Source organism: Barbus barbus (assembly GCF_936440315.1).
Source record: "Barbus barbus genome assembly, chromosome: 48".
Lineage (NCBI taxonomy): Eukaryota > Metazoa > Chordata > Actinopteri > Cypriniformes > Cyprinidae > Barbus > Barbus barbus.
In genome coordinates, this window is record NC_136726.1 from 16,709,222 (window position 1) to 16,722,662 (window position 13,441).

The 13,441-nt window shown below is 35.7% G+C and overlaps 1 protein-coding gene across 2 annotated transcripts in view; it reads left to right on the plus strand.

Annotated features, from left to right (window-relative positions):
• Nucleotides 1-13,441, plus strand: part of LOC306866354 (kelch-like protein 25) — a 45,429-nt gene that overhangs the window by 29,856 nt on the left and 2,132 nt on the right. The window lies entirely within an intron of this gene.

Here is a 13,441-nt window from a genome sequence, read left to right on the forward strand (position 1 = left end):
AACAACAACTATAATATTTATAAACATAGTCAAATGTTTTCTTTTATTGTTATACTACAATATAGAACATTAAATATAATTACAATTGTCATTTAATAACAATAATAATAATAATTAGTAATTATATCTATAAATAATGTAACTAAGTTTTTATTTTAAGCATAATATCAATAATATAATGATACTGATATTAATATTCATAAATATAATATTCATTAATATAGTTAGTTATATTAATTAATACATTGAAAAGCAATAATATTATTAGCAATAATATTATAAATTAGATGACAGATGACAAAACATTGTTATTATTATCATTATTATTGTTGTTGTTGTTAGTTATTGTTATTATTATTAAAAATGTCTTACATTTAACAACAACAACAATAAATATAATATATTTGTAAATTATATTTATAAATATTAAAACATGTAAACACATTTATATTATAAGTATAATAGCAATAATATGACAATGATGGTGATAGTAATAAAAACATCAATAAATACATAATTGTTATTATTAAAATGTCATTTCATAATAATAATAATATAAAATATTTGTAATTATATTTATAATTATATTAAATAAAACATGTAATAACATGAACATTTTAAGTATAATAGCAATAATATTATGATGGTGATAGTAATAAAAACATTCATAATATAAATTATTATTACTATTATTGTTATTGTCATTTATTATAATAATAATAATAATAATAATACATTAATATAATAATAGATTTGTAATTATATTTATATAATTTAATTAATATAATTAATACATTTGTGTAATAAGTATAATAGCATTAATATGATAATAGTGATAGTAATAATAATAAAAACAACCTTATATAAATATAATTAAAAATGCTTTTTACTACTACTATTAGGTTTCGAAGTAATCATCATCTCCTACCTTTTTTTTTTTTTTTTTCTTGGCACATAGCAAGACAACTGAAACTGAAGCTCATTTCAACAAAGAATATCTAAATGACTAAACAAAAGGAACAGTTAATTCAAAAATGTCATTTTTATGTAAATGCCATCGTTTACTGACCCCTATGTCATTCCAAACCAATATGACTTTTTCAAAAACAGAAAAAAAAAAAAACGGAACAGGTTTGAAAGACATGATGGTGCATAAATGCATGACTGTTTTCATTTTGAGGTGAACTTTTCCCTACAAGAAACTCAGAGAGATCTGAAATTGACTGCCACGGTACATTCACTATTTCAAAGAAGTCGTTTCTTTATAGTTGAGCTGTTTTATTCAGCTGGCTTGTTCAGCTCTGACTCTGTGCACACCTGATTTATTAAAGAGACTTGCCCGTGTGTGATGTCTGGATGCATGTACTGCTCCTCATTTTATTTTCCTGTTCAGTGAATGGCTGAGACTGCAGCCTCTTTCTTTTGAGTACTTTTTTAAAATCAAGAATGTCAAATGACAATACAAAACAAAAAGATACACAGTAAAATAAGTAAATGCACTACTGTACGTACTGGCCAACGCTCTCTGTTAGCAGTCGACTGACTGCTTCTGCATGATGTAACGTGGCTAATGAGGTGTATCATGTGAATGGTTGGAAGGCGATCTCATCCGCCATTGACCCTCTTATTGGTTTTCAAAGGCTGCAGGCACAAACAGATCGGTGGCGTATTGGCAAATGAGAGGAGAGGAGAGCATTGAGTCTGTGTTATGTGACTGATCAATGAAGCACTGATCCCTGCGCTCGCAGAGACACTCCTGCTGATTAGCATCTGCTCCCATCATTAAGCACTAGCAGACGGCTAGTGGCGCACGGCTAATAAAAGTATGCATCACATTTGTTCTTTTGTCTGTGGTGCGCTTCTGCATGACTCAACTGTAGTAAAGGATATTTCAGTGTTGAATCGGTCTGAACACACAGCTCAGTTTCCCTCTTCCTCTGATGCCTGGATTTTCAGCCGATATCCGATCCCTGACTTATAATTAGCCACAGAAATAATGACTAGTGCTGTCTACAATGCACAAAACATTCAAAAATAGCTTAATCAAGGTTAAACAATACTTTTGGTGGAGTCTTTTGCTTTTAAAAAAATATTAATGTATTGTACTGTCTCGGCACAGCAAATTATAATATTTTCCATTAATTACAAAAATTGCAAAAATAGTGCCTAATGAATGTAGAAGACGAAGACATTTCAACTAACCCAAACTGATTCAAAAAGTATAGCTATGTTAACATACAGAATTGTTTGTAACAAAATAAAATAAATAAAATAAATCTTACTAGTAGAAACTGGTTTAACAAACAGTTGTTGCTGAGACTGGAAAAATTACCCATAAGACCTTGCATGGAAAAAGCATGGCAATGTATTGATGTATTTTCAAGCATATTCAGTGACTGATTAAAAAAGAAAAGGTTTAAAGAAATAGGAATAAAATATAGATAAAAGTAATTAAAATCAGTAAGAATTAAGAAGCAATCTGTGAAAAAAAGAAAGAAAAATAAAATGATGTATAAAATTAAAAAGTAAATAAGTAAATTACTTATTAATTAATAATTAAATAAAAGGTTTTGAATGATTACCATTAAGAATTATAATTATATATATATATATATATATATATATATATATATATATATATATAAAATAAGTGAATAAATAAATGAATAAACAATTAAATAAAATGTGTTTTTAATAAATAACTAATAAATACCAATAATAATAAATAAGCGGTAAATAATTAGATGAATTAATCAAATAATGAATATGTAAAACATAAAAAAGACAAATAAAATTAGTCAAGTAAATAAAATAGAATAAGTAAATATAAATAAACAAATGAATCAAAACATCAAATAACTAAAACAAAAGACAAGATATAATTTAAATCAAACAACAACAAAAGAAATAGGCTAGCAAGATAACTTCCTCTCAACCGGCTTACCTAATTGACCCTTTGCAGGTAGTTTGATTGACAGCCGATCTGACCAATCATAATCATAACGCTATTTTTGTCCAACAAACAAACCAGACTAGAGAGTAGTTTAACGTTGGTGGACTTGAACTTGAAAAATGGTGTATTGACATCTTTCCATGCTTTAAACAAGATACCTTCTGATGTTCATTCATGTTTATTTTGTGCTATAACTAGTAAAGAGGAAGAGATGATTGGTTCACATGCCGCTTGAACTGAGGCGCTACAGTGATCTGTCACAACACATTAAAGAGCCACAAAACAGTATTATTGTTTGAATTTCTTAAAAAAAAAAAAAAGACAACATTTGAAAGCTGACACTGTTTCATACCAAAAGTGACCTACTCGGGTCTTGTCTGTTGGCGTGTTGTCAGTTTCCTCTTTACTCCGCGATGTAATTTTTAACTGCAGACATAGCAACAGTAACGAAGGGGGGCAGGTCTTTGTGAAGGGTCAATTGTACAGTTTTTTTTTTTTTTTTTTAAAGCACAAATTAGGCCGAAATTTCATTCAGCGTTCAAAAAGCAAAACTCAAGCTAATGAAGTAAATGCAGCTAATGAACCCTACATTGCAAAATCACAAGGCTTCCCACTGAGCAAAATCATTCAATTGACTTCCTATATATGAAGGTCAGTGAGACTGAGGTCTTTTTCCTTTCAGTTTCTTTCATTTTTGAAGCCGTCAGCACGATGGCCGGCAGCACAGAAACACGACTTGACATAATGGCCTCTTGTGGCAGCCTCTGAAAGTCCTCGCCACACTTCAGCAGTTAGCAAAATAACTCTTCCCGCTTCAATTACCTCCCCGTCACCTCCTCTCTAGACGGGATGATGGGGAACGAGCAAGGGAAAACTGCAGCCAGCCTCATGTGAAGGTACATTAACATTTGTCAATCAGTTGGCAGGGACATGACAAACAAAGTGTAAACCGCTCAGAACAAAGTGTAATATATAATCTATGTCGAAAATTTGAATGCTAGTAGTGTTTCCCTGCCAACGGGCTCTCGAAAACCAGCGGACCACATCTTGGGTTGAGTGTTTTTGCAAGATCGAGAATGTTCTGTACTGGAAGCTGTTGAAGAGACAGAAACAAATCCAATGCAAAGACAAAAGCAGACCTGACATGAAAAGACGAGCTCGTCACAGACACTGCGCCATTGTTTGCTTTGTGAAAAGAGTTCGCAAGAATGAACTATCATCCTAATTAGTCACACACTATTAGCTAGCTTAATTACCCAGAGCCCTGAAGCCACAAGCCTCTCTGGCACGATCAGACGCTCCGTTTCACTGTACAGAAAATGGGCGTCTCTTATCTGACTTTGATGAGGTCGACAAGCCAGATGCAGCTGGCATGCTTGATTTTTAAATGTGATCTCCTCCACTTTTGTCAATTTAAACCCAATTAACAAAACAGCCAATGGCAGCAAGTTGTTAGGCGTCTCGTTCACAATCAGAGTAACATGCTGTGCAAGATTTCGATCAGGAGACTGAGAGATTGTGTCACGGGCGAGATAAGTTCTCTCTGGGCAAACGTCTCTGTGGCATCCGATGGACATTATCTGGGTTTTAATCTTATTATGTCAGTGATTCTCTAAGCCAAACATTGAAAACACAATGCATGCAGTATACTCTCAAAATAAAAGGTACCAAACTGTCAAAATAAGGTATGAAGATGTACCTTTTAGCTTTTGTACTTTAGGATACCGCCCCAGTGACAGCTTTGCACGCTTCTTCCCCTGAGAGTGAGATTGCTCACATAGTGCATGCAGTATATCACAAAGTTAAAAAAGTACATATTGTAAGTACACTATTTGCCTGCACTTCCAGACAATGTTGCTTTAGACTAGCAGTTCACTCAATAGCAAATCTAAAATGTCCTTCACACAGTATTAGATAGATAGATAGATACCAACATGTAGTGTGACTAAAGAAATAAATATTTATTCAAAGTGTTTTCCTTCATTGTTATTCTTTTTTTAAGCAATCTAATGATTGCAAAGTAAAGAAAGTGGGTTTGTTGCCCTGAGACAACATCGTCCAATATTGGAAGAATAGAAGCAATAACAACTCACCACCACCTGCATATAAACAAAATGCAGTCAATAAGCCTGTGGTAGGATATGAAAATCTGTAAACAAAGTCAAAACACAGCATGCTTTTTGCAAAAAATCTATAAATGCATGGCTTCAGATGCACTTAAAATGGTCTAAAAGCCTTTCTTTAGCTCGAGCCAGGCAGAAGAGTTCCAGTCCAGTGGAAGGGATTAAAAACACGAAGTGCTATTTTCAGACAGCACTATACAAAACAGCAGCCGTCCCAGAGCTAAGCTTCCTCAGAACCACCCTGTGCCGTAGACTGAACCCTCTGGCCTCATGACAAAACACTCGATATCCTAAGTTCAACACAGTTAACATTTAACACTGCTTCTGGTGCATGAATAATCTTCTGAAGAATTCATGCTGCAGTTTAAGAAATCCTTTACCATTAATGAGCACTTTATAGACCATGCAGCCTCCTTGGCCCGGTTCCCGTGGGGAATAGCACCTGTTACAAGACAAGCTGTACTCTTAGGGTCTACGGGGGCAGCCAGGCAGAGCCAAGCCGAGGCGTGAGCGTGTGCTTTGAGTCATCATCTACCCCTGAAGGTTACATTTCTATGCAGATCGTTTCCTGTAAAGCCCAGGAAAGAGCTTGTTGGCCTTCTGGCATCACTGTCTCGGTCCCAAAAAGGGCCTCTGAATGATTACCGGTCAGAGAAAGGATCTACAACAAGAGTTTGAGCTTGGACGTTACCCCCCTCATTCCTGTCCCCTCTATAAATTAGCATTTGAAAAGACTTGGAGGCGAAGACTCTGGAAGGGAAGGGGAAGACGGAGAATGGCAATAGTAAAGCGCAGAGGTTCCCCTCACAGTCAAACCATTATTCTTCTACTAGCTTAGAGGGTCTTGTAAAAGAGCCTTTTGTCAAGTCTGCATGCGTAGGTATTTCACTTTCCAAATGGATCCTCATTATGACATTCTCCTCCTTGAGGAACTGGATATCAGATCTTCAGACATTGTGCTCTTCATATTCAAAGTCTTTAGTTGATATATTTAGCACGTTATACAATACAGATTGTGTCAAAGCAGCTTTGTGGTCATACATTTTGAAGAATATCCTTACCACTATTTTCAATACAGTGTACTAAAATTGGAGGAATGGGGATATCAAGGTCTAAAATAACAAAACAGCATAATAAAAGTAGTGACAATTCACTGAAATGCTTGAAATCCATTCTAGATCTAGAAGAGAAGTAACAGTCTGATTCAAGTTCTTTTCAATTGAAATGTTTGGATGAATCAGTTCATATCAGAATGATTTGTTCATGAGTCAGACTGATTTGATTTGGGTTCAACACTGCTTCACGATGCCATAGAAGAACCTTTTTGTCTAAATGGTTCCATAAAGAAGCTTTAACATCTGAAGAACCTTTCTGTTTCACAAAAGGTTCTTTGTGGTGAAAGAAGGTTCTTCAGATTATAAAAAGGTAAGGAAGAGATGGTTCTTTAAAGAACCTTGACTGAATGGTTCTTTGTGGAACCAAAAATGGTTCTTCTATAGCATCGCTTGAAGAACCTTTTGAAGCACCTTTATTTTTAAGAGTGAAGTTTATTTATCACTCACCCCCATGTCGTTCCAAACCCTTAAGGCCTTTGAAAAACAAGTTAAGATATTTTTGATGAATCAATCCTGAAGAGCTTTCAGACCCTGCTTAGACAGCAAAGGAACCAAAACGTTTTATGGCCCAAAAAGGTAATAAGGACTGGCGGTGGAAACTGACATGGAAGAGAAGAAATGGTTGAAGTCATTATTTTAGTTTTCTTTGTGCACAAAAACTATTCTCGTTGCTTCATAAAATTAAGGTTGAACCACTGATGTCACTTGTACTATATTAACGATGTTCTTACTATCTTTCTTGGTCATGAAACCTTTAAGTTTCATTGCTGTCTATGTAGGGTCAGAAAGCTCTTGGATGTCATAAAAAATAGCTTCATTTGTGTTCTGAAGATGAACAAAGGTCTTATGGGTTTTTAACCACATGACGGTAAATAATTAATGACAGAATTTTCGTTTTTGGGTGAACTATTCCTTTGAATTTCTTCTGTTCCACACACAAACATCTCATATTTCTTCAGAAGATTTTAAATCAGCCTTTGAGTCCTATGAACCACTTTTATTGTGCTTTTGTGTCCTTTTTGATGCCTGAACGTTTCAGCCCTCATTTTATTAAAAAGAATTGTCTGGATATTCTTCAAAAATTCACCTTTTGTGTTCCAAGGAAAAGAAAGCAAGCAAGCAAATAAAGTTTTGGAGCGACACGAGGGTGAATAAAATACAGAATTTCCATTTTTAGGAATGTCCAGACAAAGCAATTGCAAAAAGTGTTGTACACAAGGCCACACTGTAAGCCGTTTACTTAAAAGGAGGCAGTTGTTGAAACTAGGATCCGTTTCTCACCACCTTTTTTTTGTCACTCTTCCCATCTCATTTTTCAGTACATAGTGGTATTTGCCAAGCAGCTGTCAGCGAGAAGATTCCCGGCTCACAGACACCTTACCCAACAGGAAGCACTTATATCTTGCCTATCTTGCGATCCTACTCGCCCCGCTCCGAGTGGGATTCGTCAGTCGCTGGAGGTTTTACCTGCACAGCACTTACCCGCTCGCCTCTGCTACACCTAGCAAAACATTTTCATATTCTCCATTCTCAAAAGTGCGTTTACCCACAGGGGCTTCACCAAACAAACAAGACAAATTCAGCTTTTACTTTGACCCAGATAAAAACTTTTATCACTAAAATGTTTATACCATATTTATTAATAGATTTTTGTCAAATACAAGGTTCACTTAAATGTCTATCAAAATTCTTTTAGGAGTGTAATTTGATTTCTTGCAAACAAAATGGACAACTAGTTGCATACTTTGGACGTCTACATAAAAAATACAGGAGGAATAGAACCAATATGTAGTTTCAAAAGTACTCCAATGAAGTACAAATTCTCCCCTGTTCCAAAGTGCCACCACTTGTATTGAAGTTTCAATCACAGCAAAATAGCTCAAAATAATAGCTGGTTCTTTTGATCTAAAACTAATTTGGTGTAGTCCGATTTACAAATGGGGGCGGGAAACAAACAAACTTTGACAAAAAGTAGTCTTTAATAATGCCTAAATATGTATCCAAATGCAAATAATGCATACAAATAATTATGACTGAAATCTGTTTCCAGCAACTAGGGTATACACAGTCATGGATATATAGGGCTATACAGCCATCTAATGGTTACACAACGGTATTACAGATGATAAATGGTGCATAGTTTTAATGTATTTATTACTAAATTAAAATGACTAATACATATACTAATCTGGTATTGTTAGACTATAATACATCTTTCACAATTTCCAGGAAGCGGAGCAACTTTTCCATAAACTTCTGATGCTGACCCAGAGGATGTAGTTATAGTACCAGAGATCCATTGCCCTCATCAGACAACAATCTTATTTTGTTCAGACACATCAACTTTGAATAACTGGGATCTTGATCTTCAGACACCTGATATTATGCAAATATTTTAATTTATTTGGAGCTCTAGATTAAAACAAACACAGTTCACAAGTACACAAGAGGTTGCACTTTATTCTTATTAGTCCATGCTGATCTTGAATTAGCATACCAACAGCATATGATTGTTAAGGGGATAGTTCACCCAAAAATAAAACTTCTCTCATATTTTACTCACCCTCATGCTGTCCCAAATGCATATTACTTTCTTTCTACTGGACAGGTAAACACAATTTAAGATTTTTAGGCAAATAATCCATCTCTGTGAGTCCTAAAGATGCTTTAAAAACCACACACAGTGACCATGACAGTAATCCATCTGACCTTAGTGGTTAAATCAATATTTTTTTGAAGTAAAACAACACATAAGAAAAACACTAATAATTTTAACTTTTGACTATTAACAATCGCTTCCGTTCAACTGTCATTCGTGCATGGGTCACAATCCACTTGAGTCATTTGGATTCTCAGAGATGGATTATTTTCTTAAACATCTTTGTGTTTACGTCATGAAAGAACGTCATAAACATCTGGAATGGCATAAATGTGAGTAAATAATTAGAGAATTTTAATTTTTTTGGATGGACTATAAACTTTAGAAGCGTAAATGAAAACTCTGGAAGCGTATTTGTAAGTACAAATCAACGAATGAAAGAGGAGAAAACAATCGCAAAACATGCAGTGTAGTAAAAACTAAGTAAATTTTTTTGCATGCAATTATTTATTTTTTCAGTTTCAAAGGCATTTTATTCCGGTTCACTTTATATTTTCATACGTTTCTTGAAAAATTACATTAATTTTAATTGGCACAAAGTTAATCCCATAGTAGCTATTGTACATAATCGACCAATTGTGGCGCGTGAGAAGGTGAGAACAGTCAAAGCCATGCAAATACGCGCACGTGTTTGTTCCTTCGTTCGCACCGATCACTGTATACCGCAAGTGCGATTTGAAAGCATAAGGATCCTTCTGCTCTGCTCTCTATAGCTCTCGTGAAATAAAGCCATAAAACAGTCAATCTGCACAGTGCAAACAGCCAAAAACATGGACATTTTAGGCAATATAGAAATCCTGGCAAGGGTGCATACTGGGTCCGGTAAAAATCACCCTACATATGAGCCAGATCTTTTTCGTGAATCAAAAACATACAGCCAGTGGCGTAACTTTGCTTTGAAAAGTGGTGGGGACACCGCACAACTCGTTTTGCTATTTGTTTATTTAATAACCGAATTTACTTGCGGACTGAGTTCGGAGTTGGAAATGCACTTAATTTTCACTTTGATTTATACATGCATCACATTCACAAATATGTCTATAAACATCCGTGAATGTTACGTTTTGCTTATCACAACACATCCAGGGTAGCTAATATCAATCAAAATACGCAAGATAAATATGGTGAACTTACCATTTCATGGTCAGCTCAGCTGCAGCTTATTCATTAATTGCACAATTGTGTGTGTGTGTGTGTGTATTACGATTCATTCTACTTTGAATTACTTGCATATGTTCTCTTAATACCAGCCGGACAACTTGCTTAAAGCAGGTGTGATCGATGCACGCGCTGAACATGGAAGAATCAACATTATGTCAAGAGTCAAGACAAGCACACAAAATGTTTCCTCATCCAATCAAATAATTTAACCAATCCTGAACTACGCAAAACCTTGTGTAAAACATGAATGATAGTTAATTTGTGTTTAAAATGGTTAAACTACCTTAATTAAATAATTAAATAAATTAAATTGTTTTGACAAATCTTTTTTTATGACGTTTTTATAAAAGCTCTATTTTTTCCTCCCCCACCCCACATGTAAAGGCTAGTTAACGATAAATGTTGCTACCTATAGCATAAATGTTAAAACATCAACAAAATTTTAGTGAAGCAGCCACGCACAGTAAGTTACTTTGCTTAACACGAAAAATATTATATTTAACTTATGTGAATATAGACATACTGTCGCTAATCATGTTTTTTGGCGGCCACTGGAGCGCGCTGTGATTTAATACAAAACGACTATTAAAGGACTATGAACTAAAGACTTGTACTTTTTAATTGTTTTAATTGTGAAAATCCCAGTCATAACATTTGTCCTGTTGCCTAAAAGGTTACTTCTATGTTACTTCTTACATAACTTAATTTTTCATATAACACGTAATCATGACTTGTAATAATAACCGTGACTTGTGACTTTTTAACAATGCCTCAAGTGAACTCACCTCGCTGCGTGGTTGAAGAAGAACCGTCGTCCACCTTCTAGTCATCACTTGATCACTTGATGACTACAGTGAGTGATGATTTGACTTGTGGACCAGAGATATTGTCCAATTAATCTTCTCAAAAATCTCAAATAAAATATTTCAACCTTGAAACAGTATCCAAACAATACGAACATCGTAAAAAGAAAGGTACAGGATCTGTAGACTAATTATAGGGAAAGGAAACTACATATCCCATGACGCATATCGCGTATCTCGCGATAGTTTCACAACGAGACTTAATATTCATCTTTGAGGACGTTGAAAAGCTTCTGACCAGCGGAAAAATTTGTTAAATGAATGAATTAGATTATGAAGAGTGACGATTTGTAGATGGTGCTTTTCCTTTAATACATACCTTACGCAATCTATTTTTCAGTTACTTTTTAAAAGTGGTGGGGACAATATCGAGCCTGGTAAAAAGTGGTGGGGACATGTCCCACCCGTAAATTACGCCTATGCATACAGCACAACTAGAACAGTTATTTTTGGTACTTTTTTTGTCAAGCCGAGTTCACACTACATGATTTTAGCCCCGATTTTCTCTTGCTGACAGGTTTTGCGAAATTGCTGACAAATGCAGTTTCGACAAATGAAATCGGAGGCAAATCTGCGCTCCTTTATGCGAGTGACAATCACGCAGTGTGAATTATCAAAGATGTGATCTGAGAGAATCTTGAAATTCCTGTGAAATATTTGGCATGATAAATATCTAGACCTGTCGGCTGTGTGAAATGATTTCTGACTGAAAAATACATCGCCGATGACTTATATCCAATGAGAGAGCAAGATACAGGGCAGCGTAACGATCGGGGAGGACAGACCACAATATCGGCAAGCATGGCTTCAGAATGCTTCTAAGGCATTTAAAGACTATACCCCTGACCATCACAGACTGGAAGTATGCAGATGAAGTCCTCCGTTCTCGCCTCGAGGCGAGCACAGACTGGGTTATTGCATTCTTCCCTGACTTTAACGCCAGAGCGGACTCGCCGTTTGATCCTTTGTGACAGGGCCGCCGGTCCAATTGAAATGTCTTGCTTGCTCACTAGAGAAGCCGAGCTCAGTATGGCTGTTCCAGCGAGGACCCAGTCATCCTGACACTAATGAAATAGCCCAGCGCTCACAATCACCACACAGAAGCTTCTCAAAGAACCTGAACGACCGGCCAAACGCCCCCCATCACCCAGCTCTAATCTCCCTCAAAACATGCACATTAAAAGAGAGCGACTGACAGCCATGAGGGGGCCGGGGAACAATACTGCCCCATCCACCTTACCGTTGGGTTTTATTGTGGCCCTGGCTGGGAGAAGATTTTTTTATAATAGCTTCCTTTCCTGTTAGAGGAGAGAGATTTCTTGTCTCTCATCACTCCGCCTCTTTATTCTCGCTAGTTTTTTGGTTTGGTTTGAATGCCAGTCAGGATGGGTCAGGGAGTCGGAGCTAGTCGTTCGGACTCTTCACGTTATGTGGGTGTTGCGATATTCACAGTCTGCTTTAAATGGAAAAGAATAATACATCTTGTTATATAAAGCACCAGAGAGTAAGTTATCAAGGGATTGTCCAAAACTGTGGAAGGCATTTATAGGGTAACCATTTGATTTTTAACACAGTTCCGCTTTCTGGAAGATTGGCTAATAATTAAGTAGTGTGAAACTATTAAACATTATTTAGCATGCAGTTTAAAATAACAAAATTAATCGTGAGAGAATCGCGAAGATGACCCTTCACAAAGACCCACCCTCCTTAGTTACTGTTGCTACATCTGACAAACCATGCCACTCTCACGCCACACGTTCTCACGCAGTGAAAAATACATCTCGGAGCAAAGAGGAAACTGACAACTCGTTATCAGACAAGACAGAGCAGGTTACTTTTGACATGAAACAAAGTCTCAGCTTTCAAACACCTGTTGACTTTGCTCTTTTTTGTTTCTTGTCATTTTATATTTTTTGATGTTTGATTCAGTTTTCCCTCTTACATCATACTCTGAGGTTCTCCTACACACTTACACACACGCGCTCTCTTCAGAAACTGTTCTTACTGAGGACACTCAAAATATATTGATTAAAATGCATATATTTAACTTGCTTATTGTGCACAAGAGCATAAGTCCATAGTTTGATGCTTCCAACGACAGGTCAAGAGATGTAGTTCCATCAACGTAAGTTTGCGATGCTATTTGCAAATGTTTATTTGATCTATGGTTTCAGGAAACATCAAATCGTTGAAGGTATGTTCGTAAAGATGGAACTTAAGACCATTGTTGGCTAACAATGTTTTGGGGAAACTTGATTATGATTTCGAACAAATTTGTACAATGTGAATTGTATAAAAATGCATGATTTTTAGCAAAAGGCCCACCTCTAAACATTACCACCACAGGACCATGATGTAGGCCTACGTATACGAATTCATAGGAATTAACCACTAATCTGCCAAAACGTAAAATAGTTGCGAATTGCCATGTCTCAACATGCCAATATGCTGTGACAAGTTAAAAACAGATTGACTTTGAAAAAGTACACTGATAAATATGCTAATAGTTCACCATTGTGAGGTTTTCAGCATTGTCTGATTACAATGATTGCATAGCCAATTCATAG